Source organism: Morone saxatilis, unplaced genomic scaffold, assembly GCF_004916995.1.
Source record: "Morone saxatilis isolate NCDOM2014 unplaced genomic scaffold, NCSU_SB_2.0 Contig8, whole genome shotgun sequence".
NCBI lineage: Eukaryota > Metazoa > Chordata > Actinopteri > Moronidae > Morone > Morone saxatilis.
In genome coordinates, this window is record NW_023340257.1 from 26,270,071 (window position 1) to 26,280,912 (window position 10,842).

Genomic DNA, 10,842 nt, shown 5'->3' on the forward strand with positions numbered 1-10,842 from the left:
GACACACACTGTTTTACAGGCTGCTGTTTCACTCACCTGCCAGCTCAAAACTGACATCTTCAGCAGGCCGGATCTCAGTATTTATAGTGGGGACATTTGGTATTCACACTATGCATTCACATATATTCGCATATAACCCAGCAGTGCAGGTTATTAAACCTTTCTCAGCCCAGGAGCCCCGACTGTATGCATTTATCCTCATCTTCCTCTGGGATGTAAGCTCATTTAAACACTCTTCTTTGGCCATGAACAGAAATGAGGAAGGGACTGAGACCCATTTTGGCCCTCGACCCAGGAGAGCAGAGGAAGTTTTTGGTAATAAGCATAACAGTAAACTAATTAATAGCAAACATTAACAGCAAAATAATAGTAATCATGCTTGAAAGACGTTAAAGACCTGAGTGCTTTATTGATCTGCCAAAACTACGTCTGGCACATGGCGTACACTGTGTATGTTCCCCACATTTTTACAGAGCATTTCACTTTGTTTTGGACATTTAAAGGACCAGTGCGTAGGATTCAGTGGCAACCAGCAGTAAAGTTGCAGATTTGCAACTGTTTGAATACAGCTCAGTCTTCCAAGCATCTAGGAGAAACTATGGTGGTCGCATTAACTCACCCCAGCTAGTGCTAGTGTTTGGTTTGTCCGTTCTTAATGTCAAGTGATTATACACTAATGAAAACATACCTATGGATTTTATATTTGTGTCAATAGATCCCGCTAAATGTGACACACTGGACCTTTTTAATGGGTAAAAAGACAGATTTATTCCCCTCAGGAGTCATTAGAGTCAAAAAAAGAACTAAAAGTCAAATTACCAGAAAGGTAACTCACCTCAAGGTGGAAAAAAGTCGACATTTTCAAAAAGTAGTTGGCAGGTGATTGGATGAACCATATTTTTATCATTGACTTTCACTGGTTCTGTTTTCAGTTCTGTTTTTTTTGCTCTTGCTCTTTCAACAAAGAAGAAGAATCTCCAGTTCTGATATAACTGATGCTAGCAGCATGTCCGCTAACCTCTATACCAGCTGCCATTGTTGTTTTTGAGCATGCATCGTCAAAAACACAGAGTGTTAAACCAGCTTATGCCATAGCTGCCAGTTGTTCCTCACAGGACGCTGATTGGTCCCAACCACTGTGGTTGGGCACAAGCTTGAAGCCTGGCGAGATGTGATTTTGTGAGTGCTGCTGCCTAACAAAGTAAATAAGAAACCAAAGTTGGCTGTCTTTGGGTCTCTAACCCTGGCTCGTGGAGTGAAGTTTCAACAAGCAGAGCTTTATATAACAATATTCACAACCCATTTACAGCCTAAAGCCTCAAACATAAACACCATCCTGGTTGAAGCCTGGGCTGTAAAATGAATAAAACATAGTTCCACTCCACTACAACAATATAATTCAACTATCATATCATAAGGGAAAAACCTCCTTGCCTTTCTGCCATAATAATTTCATATATTCCCCTTATGGACGCCCTGCACAAGGTGTGTGTGTGTGTTGTGGTCTCTTTTGACATGGCGTCTCTTCAAAGCCAGAGAAAAGGTCCCTGCAGGGGGATCAGCAGATCAAAGTCCGTCATGTCCGGTGGCTACAGGCAGGAGGGGAGGACGGACACTCGTGTCCTGCCGTCTACTCTCACCAGGACGACACAGCAGGACAACCCGGCTCAGAGGAAGCTGCACATTCTCCATTCATGCAGCTGTGGGTGGTCCCTGTATTCAGCATCACTGGTTCGATCCCACAGCCTGCTGCTGTGTTACAATGTGAGCACTAAATGTTATAAATTATATATGTTGTTGTTGAGAGGCATTCTGGCCATTAGTGTACAAGAAGTGAGTGTACTTTGACTTCTACAGGAAACGACAAAAGGCCTTTTCTGATTAAACTGTATGTAAAGAAGCCAGAATTATTACTTTGTTTCCTAAACTGATGCTGGAGTCATCTCACCAGTTGCACGTTCGGTCTTTTCCGGTTGTAAGAATTGTGTTTTCTATTATTGCATTTTGGGAAGGAAAACTCATAACACAGATTGAGCATTTAATGTTCAAAGGCACAGAGGTAGAAAAGGGTAATTTAAAAAAAGTGCTCTCTCTGTGAAAGTGAAATGCAACAGAATTCTGAGAAATGTTACTGGTTTAACGTGAAAGTCAAAATAACTTTATGATCTTTATGGGAGTGCATGTCATCCTGTGCCTGCTGCCGGCCAATGATGAGGCCAGCAACCCTCTCTCACATGCAGATACACATTTACACAGGGATCATGCTCTTTGAGGAACACTCAACAGTCTGGTTACACTTCGCTAGAGTCGAAACATGAAGACTCTCTCCAAACGTGTAGCTAAAGTATTTCTCTGGTAGAGAATTTTAAGTATTAAAAGTTACATTAGCCAGCTGACTGTTAAGGTATAAATATGGCTGCAGTCACAAATTCAATCTGTAAAGGTCAGAACATTTAAAGGGGTTGTTCAGAAAATCAGTTTCAGTGTGCTGAGAGGTCCTGTCAAAAGCATTTAGGCAGTGTAGCTGCTAAATTGCTAGGCCACAAGAAGTCTATGTAGCTATGTAACTTAGCAAGTTACTGGTGTTTTTTTGGTCAGTGTCTTATCAGTAGAGCATAACTGCAGATTTGAAAAGTGCCAGATGGTTTGTTATACAGAACCATATGGGAAGTCATTGCTGGAAACTGCTTGGATAATGGTAAGTATCACTGCATTCTATGTGTATGGCCAGCAGGGGGCAGCTGGTTGTAATGAAGCACAGACACCATGCAGTCTTGTGAGATTTATTAGCTCAGTAAACAGTTTCCTAATGGGTTTTTGGTCTCAATCTCTAGTTTCAAGTCTGGTGGCAACCATAATACTAAACTCTGGAACACAACTACTGATAGCTTTAGCTTTTTTCTACATTTAAACAAGTAATAAATTTTTATTTGCTAAAAGATAATTATTTGCCAGTGTTGGAACGAGAAGCTGCAATAATTAGACATTAGGATTGGGACATTATTACAAGTACTAGATGCTCTGGCTTTGGGGCCATCTCAGCCTTTGGGCCCCTGGGCCTATGCTTACTCAGCAAATCTGGTGATCCATTTAGGATTGTAGGTGTATTGTCCTGCCCTAAAATTAGGGTACGTTCAACCACTATGGATATAAACACACGTTGGAGTACGTAGAGTTATTTGGTTCATTGCCTTTAGATGTGAAATCGCAGTATAAATATCAGAATGTGTGTATATAACGTAGACTACTATATTTCTATGAGGTATGAACAGTTCAACAGTCAGTGCAGTCGACTGAGTGGAGCTCTGTTGGAGTCAGCCATGCCAATTTGTTACTTTCCTCCCTTAAACACACACAAACACACACCTAGACATACTGACTTACACACACACATACAAACTCCTCGGACACACACACACACACACACACACACACCTACACACTCCCTACAGCTTCAATTTGTTCTTATTTGTGTTCGGAGATGAGAAGGCGGGCAAAGCGATACGGATGGATGGACGGCGGCGCGGACAGAGAGCGAAGGGAAGAATGAAGGGAGGGAAAAAACGGGCTGACGGTTAAGTGTATACATTATTCATGTGGGAATAAATGCTTCGTTCATAACCGCGGTGACATCACCATCCATCAGCCCGCCTGCCCTCCTCTTCCGGTGTGTGTGTGTGTGTGTGTGTGTGAGCATCTGCATTTGTTATAATTTGGCTCCATCAATTTTATTTTTTTTTTCAGTTTTGGACCACTTTTCTTCTTCTACCTTTCAGTCACTGTCTTCCTCTTGCCTCCATCCTGGCATCCATTTGTCCTCCCTGTTATGCGTTGACCCAGAAGTCCGTGACACCGCCTTCATCAATTTGTCTGTCCATCCATCCCTCTATCCATCCATCCCTTTTATATCATCCATTATTGAGGGTTCTTTTTTGGACAACTTGGATATCACTTTGTTTCTTTATTCACCAAATTGTCCATGATGCCCCCTTTATCCATCCGTCTTTCTGTCCATCCCTCCATACTGCCTCACTTTTTTTCTCTTTGGCAATCACTTTACTTTTTTTTTACAATCTCCATCGTGGGGAACCATTGTTGTTTGAGTCATTATATTGTGTATCTGTATATCACTCATATACCCGTCCATTTCCTTGGTTGTCCTAATCGTTCGTGACACCCACTTTATCTGTCATCACTCCGCTCTGGATTTTTGTGTTATTTTCTTCCTTTTTTGGATCATTCTGGACTGCTAACCAATCAGTGCTTCGTTGCTCATTAAACAGTGACCAAGTCGTCCATAACATAACATTTTTTGGACTGCTTCACTTTTTCCATCCATCAAACCAATATGTTGGTTTCTGCAAGATTGTTCCGGTTCAACAGTGACCGCGTCAACCACGACACCGCTTTCATCTATTTTTCTTGTTTTTGACAATCGCTCCCTTTATATTTTTATTTGGTTCATTTTTGGTCGCTTCTTTTTTTCTCTCCATCATAGAAACCACTCATCATTTCAGTCATTATACAAAGACCGATTTGTCTGTGACACCCCCTTTTTATCCTTTTGTGCATCCGTTCCTTTTTCATATTCGGGATCAGCTTCTTCCATCTGTCAATCACTTTCTTCCTTTCTCTCTATAGAGGTAATCAGGTGTTGTTATCATATAATGACCAGTTTGCCAGAAACACACCCTTCATCAATCCATCAATCCATCAGTCCATTCCTTTTTCATTTTCACATCACACATTTTTTGATTGCTATACTTTCTCTTTATGCCAGCTTTCTCATCTCCACGGTAACCATTTATTGTTACACTCACTATCGGTGACCAAATTTCCTTCATCACTCCAACAGTTCATCCACTTTTCTCTCCATTACAGTAACCGATCACACTTCCTGTTTTTATATGTTTACGACGTCATCTGTAACAACCCCTCCATCACTTTTTTTTGTTTAGTTTTAGACCCGCTCGTCTTTTTTCTCTCCCTTACGGTAAGCTGCTGTCACAGTTATTATATGGTACCCAAATTGTCCATGACACCCCCTCCATCTTTTTGTCGTCCCTCAAACAGTCCAGTGCTTTTGAAGGGTGGGGGTTTGTTTTATTTTGGACCACCTAATTCTTTTGCTACTCCTCTCCATCATCCAACATCATTCCAGTTCATTATACAGTGAAGTCATCTGTACCACTCGTCCATCCCTGCATCCCTTTATCCGATCCTCCACATACTGTCCATCTGTTAAAGCTACTCAATCTCGGAACACATCATTCGCACAGCTTCCTTCCTTCCATATGGCTCTCTCTCCATCCATTGTTCATTCTCTCAATTCCTCCTCCTTCCTGTCATCCATCCATCACTCCACTTCATCCGTACGACTCTGATTATCTAGATTTTTTTGTGTAAATCGACTCCACCGCTCTCCTCATTGTAGAATTGAACAGCACTCGCCGTCTCCTTCTTTCCTTCCATCTCTCTGTCCTTCTATCTTTCCTCCCTCCCTCACATCCCCCCGATATTGCTCCATATAGGATGAATGGCCCAAGCAACGACCCAGCGTCCGCACCCTCTCGCTGTGAAAGGACCGGCCTTTAATGAATGTTTCATGGCAGTGACATCGGCCGGCTCCGCTTTATGGGTCTATTTTTTTCTCTTCAGGCTATTTCACAGTGTAATGTTGCCCCGGTGTCGTATTGGCAGCAATATTTTCTCTGTATAGATCTTGCAGTTGGTGGTGCGGTATGTTTGAGGCATTGATTTTCCTTCCAGAACCTTCCTACACGTCTCTTTGTGGAGGATGTAATGTTGCCTCGGGTTGCGTGGTCGGCAATGGATCAGCTTTAAGAAGCACCTGGCTCTATTTCCCTAAATATCTGTTCTCCTAGTGGATTATCCGTACCTCGCCCAGTAAGTAGTACAGTTTGTAATGTGCTGGAAGAATAAATGTTCCCCAGTCAACAGGAAAACATCGATTACAGGGGAAAACTCCGGCTGCAGGTATAGAACACCTATTTCTCTGTATATTATGACTTCCTCTTTCTGTCAGCTGCTCTGTGTCTGCAGTGTATTTACTGGTTTTCACACCATTGCAGGCCAGTTGGAAGAGTTAAAGCTGTGACTTATTTATTAAGACCAGTTCAGTGTATTCACAGCATACGCATTAAGTTAACTCTGAGATATTTTATCTGTCACCAACTGAAACTACAACACACAATAAAAAACTAATATTTTTTATATAGAATAGTGCAATAAAAACTGAGCTTTATAGTGAAAAACAGCTTTATGGTTAATGACTGAAGGCTCTATACTGCAGCCATACCTCCCCTTATACCTGTCACTAATCCTGCACCCCCACTTTAACTATAACTAGGCACTCATGTAAAGCACTACACTGTTTGTACATGAATCTCAAAGACATCTTCTTTCTCAGAACTCACTATCTGAAAGACTAACTGATTACAGCTGTTACACTATTTCCTCAACTGTTCACCCACATTTTATTTTCCACCAACATAAAATCTAACATTTGAATATCTTCAAGCTCATCTATAATCTGAGCGTTTAGAGCACGTTTAACTGTTGAGTAACTACAAATATAATATAAAGCTTCCATACTTTAGTCTTTAAGTAGGCTCCATACAACAGAAATAGGTATGTATATAGTATGCACGCACATCCAAACCAAAAGAGGCTGAGCCGACAGTAAGAAAACACAGAGATGTACTTTTCCACCCGCGCATTTCCACCTCTGGCAGATAAGAGTTTGAAGTTGACCCTGCTTTTCTTTAGAAGTTGGAGGAAACACGTAGGTACTGAAAACTCAACCACACATTCAGCCACCCCAACAAAGTGGTAGCCGAAACTATAAAGAAGTGAATATAAACAGCCGGTCTGTGCACTTACTACTGGGTGGTTAGCAAAAACAAAGATTAATAAATTAATATATAAATGTATTTTACAGAACAGAGGCCTTGCTGCTTTCCCCATACAGCCTGTTCTTCAAGACTAATGTAATATTTAATACCTTGGAAACATTTTTTCAGAAAAATTCACCAAACAACAATTGATACTCCAGAAACTTTCAACTCGAGAGATTTCATAAACACTGAACAATCATCATTATGTGGATTCTGTAATAAGGAAGAGGAAGACCAGCTGCTTGTGTGTTACCTCGGGGTGTCGGGCAAAGTAAGATTTTCATTGTACGTACTAACCTTGTATTTATACTGTATATATGATAATAAACCTCTTGAATCTTGAATCTTGAATGTTATCTTTGGGGTTCCAGATGAAAGAACATGTTCTCAGTTAAGTAATAACATTTTTCTCTAGGTCAAATATTCAAGTTGCATTTAAGTTTCTTTAAAAAATACACTGTAAAAAAAATTTGCCATTAATACATTACATTACATTACAAATGAATACAACATTTACATATATAGTTTGAAATGCACTTAAAGGAAAATGTATACTTTTGATCACCTCTGCCTCATGTCCTCAACCTTAGCCAGTTGCCCAAATCCACACACTCTAGTCTCAGCCTTCGATTGAGGACTGAAAAGACAAAAAAATGCAAAGGAACCTTGTGGTTCAGCCCTACACCTGTACACCTCCAGAACCTCCATTCCTTCACTCTGGTTAAATTTCACGCCCCTGCTAAGCTGTCTGTCCTCCAATCTGACCTTCATCCAAAAGCAGATTCTTTTCTCTCAGCTCTTATGAGGTAAAATGACCTTTCCATCGGGGTAAGCTTGCAGCTACACCTCATCTTCCATCAGAGACTGAAAACTAATCTACTGAAGCAGGACCTTCACCCTGCTCAACCACATTACATCTCGCCTTTACTTCTCTAATTGCTCTCACCTCAGAAGAACCACTTCGGTCTTTCCTTAGCTGTATTTTCATCTTCCTGACACTTTTCTCTTATATAATCACTCTATAATCGCAGGGACGTCGTTAAGCCATTGTGACTCTGACATTTTTACTGCTGACAATGACTTACTGTACGCTCTGACTTCTGCAAAGTCTACATGCATACTTAATTTCCATCCCACTCGCCTATTGTATGGAATAAGTAAATTACGATGAATGCACCGCAGGGATTTAAATCTTCTTGCAATGTAAAGGTATTTGTGCTGAAAATCTCCCATCATACATCTGTCTTATATGTGCTACACGATGAGCAATTCTTATCAAATTTAATTTAAAATGTAATTCTCGTTTCAGCTGCAGTGGCAGCGTCTGTTAACACAGCCGCCCCCCCGACTGTTGAGCTGAGGAGGAAGGACTGCTGCTTTATCATATGCCATGTTTCCTGTTGAATGAAACGGCCTCATTTAAAAAAAAAATCTAATAAAAAAAAAGGAACACTTACACATTCATCATGACAGGTGCTGTAGCTCATGTCACATTTTATAGTGTATAAAAAGACATTACAAATACGTGTAAAATGTAAAAATGTTTTGTCTTGCAAATTGCTATAACAATCTTTCTATGCACATCACTTTAAAATCTGTTTATATAAGTGATTACAATACCTGCACTACAAGCATTTGTGCCTACTTGTGACATATTTCCTTAACTGCCACAATCGGCAAAGTACTGCAGCATTTGGAGGTTTTTCAGAGCGCTATGGGACACATTTGGTTCATGAGGCAACAAAAATAACATGTTTCAATCAAGCTCAGACACTTTGTTGCTTTTATTCAATTTCCACATGATGAACAAAAGTGGGAGCGACAATACAGCATTACAGATAAAGTCAGATGACAGAAACATGCACATTCAGGATCTGAGCAGAGTCATACGATTACAATAAGAGTTATAGAAGAAAGAAAACATCATGAATAAAAAACATATTAAACATATTTAAAATGGCAAAAAAGTCAGATACGTATTTTTGGCACAAACATTTTCCCAACAGACTAATGCAGAATTAAATTAAATTCATTATAATTAAAATAAGGCACACAATTACATTGCTGTCAACACTGCATCTTACATCTTAATGTAATGCTCAGCAACTTTCATCAAGGCATTTCAAATTCTAGGCTACAAGGAACAAATCCTGTACATGAACCTTTTTTTGTTTGCCCTTCTCATTTATCGATGTGTCCTGGGACTATTGTGTTCATCTGACACATTCAAAGGGCTACAAAAGTCCTCATAAGAAAGTTGCCAAAGAAAATTGGCACTGAACAAACCTCAACTTTTACTGTTACGCCTTTCACATTTCTTTTATTTATTCATCATTATATCATCATTCCAGTTGTGTCCTTTTGGCACGGAAAAGATCTCATCTTCATTTGATATATTACACTCATATTCGCCCAACATGGCTCCAAACCCTCGATAAAAGAAAATATGACATGACATTTAATACTTACTTTGACAATGTCAGACCTGCAATATCATTCTCATTCTTATAATATATAAATTATAGTGTTATTATCTGTTCAACCAACTAAATCTTCTATTTTCGTATCAAAGTGGGTGTTGCTTAAATCCCAAGCGGGCGGGGCTATAGTGTGGATATTGGCACTTTTTACTCTTTACCTTAGTACTTTTCACTGGTCTGATAATGATAAATCTTCAAAATAAATAAGTCACAAAACAATACTTAGTGCATCAAATTCAGTTTGAGAATAACACAAAATGCCATATAATCATTATGGTTATACTTATACTAATATTAGAACTAAGTTTCAGTCAGCAGATATATATATTTTAGTATGTGCATTAGAGTAATCTTGAGAACTCATATGCTGCATGCCTTCTGTTTATCTCAGCAAACATTACAGTCGGGTCTCATATGTTCCCATCATACTGGAAGCAGACATTACACTAAATGTAATATAATATAAAATATATAGCTTCGATGTCTCCGCACAGAGAAGAAGAGTATCATTTATTCATCCAGAGGAGGCTCTGTACGTTGTGAACGAGCTGTGGCTCATTCTTACTGTACAGAAGAGTGTGTGTGTGTGTGTGTGTGTGTTGAGGGGGATGAAGGGCAGACCTGTGGGACGCTTCTTGCTGTTCGGTTTAACAAGGTGGCACTGGAGCTGAAAAATCTCATGCATCCTAAAAAGCATTTTCCCCACAGACGGTCATTAGAGAGAGCAGTCCTCTGAAACTGTTCAGAAAGTACCTGCGACATCAGACAGGTCCAAAAATACCTTCAGACCATTTGTTTGTAATTCATTTCTTCAAGTTCCTTTTGAATTCTTTGAATAAATGTTTTACAATAACTTACCCTCTATGTTATTTCTACTTTCATTTCCAGTACGCAAGAGCAGAGCACTGATTTATAAGGTACCATGTGGTGAACTTTCCTAGTGTGTAGTTGTGCCCCTTGCAATATAACGTTACTTAAGGTCACATCATGTAACAGAACAAGGTCCCATCCAACAACTAATGTCACGTAATGTTATGTGAAGGTTTTTCATTCTGTTGTGGGGAATACAGGTGTTACAACAAACAAGTGGAGTACCGTTTTAAAGCCTCAAATTTAGCGTTTTGGCCTGAACCATGACGGTTAGACGGAGTGCGAGCCAGCAGAAGTGACGTACTGCGAGTCGAACTACGCTCATTGGCTGCGCAGTTTTGACTTGTCTGTAGCTGGAAACAACGGCGGGTCGCCTGGTTACACACAATCTCGTATGACAGTTAAACAGTACACTAAAAATATATTTCTAAAATGGTTCTAGGAGATTAATAGGCAACGCAGTAACAGAATCTGGACTCATATCTGATCAGCACTGCCTAGTTTGACAGTTTGATCTGAGTTTGGTTCGTTAAACTGGACGGACTCACTGACAATGAGCTGTCAATCACAAGGTA